Source organism: Hipposideros armiger, unplaced genomic scaffold (assembly GCF_001890085.2).
Source record: "Hipposideros armiger isolate ML-2016 unplaced genomic scaffold, ASM189008v1 scaffold_935, whole genome shotgun sequence".
Lineage (NCBI taxonomy): Eukaryota > Metazoa > Chordata > Mammalia > Chiroptera > Hipposideridae > Hipposideros > Hipposideros armiger.
This window is the reverse complement of record NW_017732285.1, coordinates 275,020-275,888: the sequence shown is the minus strand read 5'-3', so window position 1 is coordinate 275,888 and position 869 is coordinate 275,020. Positions and strand designations below refer to the sequence as shown.

At 30.3% G+C, this 869-nt stretch overlaps 1 protein-coding gene across 1 annotated transcript in view; it reads left to right on the top strand.

Annotated features, from left to right (window-relative positions):
- LOC109375348 (sperm-associated antigen 16 protein-like) overlaps positions 1 to 869 on the top strand; it is a 194,170-nt gene that overhangs the window by 174,081 nt on the left and 19,220 nt on the right.

Below are 869 nucleotides of genomic sequence, written 5' to 3'. Positions count from 1 at the left end.
TCTAAAACTATTTCAAATAAAAAATTATGTAATTGTATTAAACTTGAGCTAAATCTTACTAAAAACTCATATAAGCCTCAGTGGGAGTATTTTGTCTTTTTACATCAGAACATACCATTTAATAATTCAGCAGTTAAGAATTTTTTAAATTTTATCTGAGTAGGGTTGTTTTTTCTAGGTTGCTAATATGTGGACATAAATGCATTAATTCATGTCATCTTTATATGATGGATAAACACATACCTGCAATCCCTACCTAGAAAATTTACCCTCACTCCATTTTAGCAAAGAAAGCTCAATTTCTCATTTTCTGCATTTTGCTTACTATCCAAACTCACACAGATGTACTTAGTATCAATCTTTGGCTATTTATATAAAGCGATACAAACAACATTTAGGTCATGCAGCCATTGATCCTCTGAAGGGCAAATGATGTCAGGCAGTACTTACACACCAAAAAAATTTCAATTTTGTTTACTTCTTCAGCAGTCAGTCCAACTTGATGTCAACTACCATTTAGCCAGGCCAATAATATTGATATTTTATGTCACTTCTTATTCATTGCTGCACCTAGATAATGCATAAGTCAAAACTTTTAGATATGTGGTAAAAAACACCAAAGCAGTGTCTGTCTACTTGAGGAAATTGGAAACAACAACAGAATAGAAAATTAATGGACATGTAACATGCCAATTTCATTTTATATAATATTTGAATTATTTTGATGCTCCTATATATCCCCAAATAAATATTATATCATTTAAACTAATCTAATAGTAAGTGATCTCCTAAAACTAAATCCTTCATGAAATAGCCTTGCCCTAACACTTTGCAAAGAAAAAAATTTTGGGTAGAAAAGTTAAAGAAAA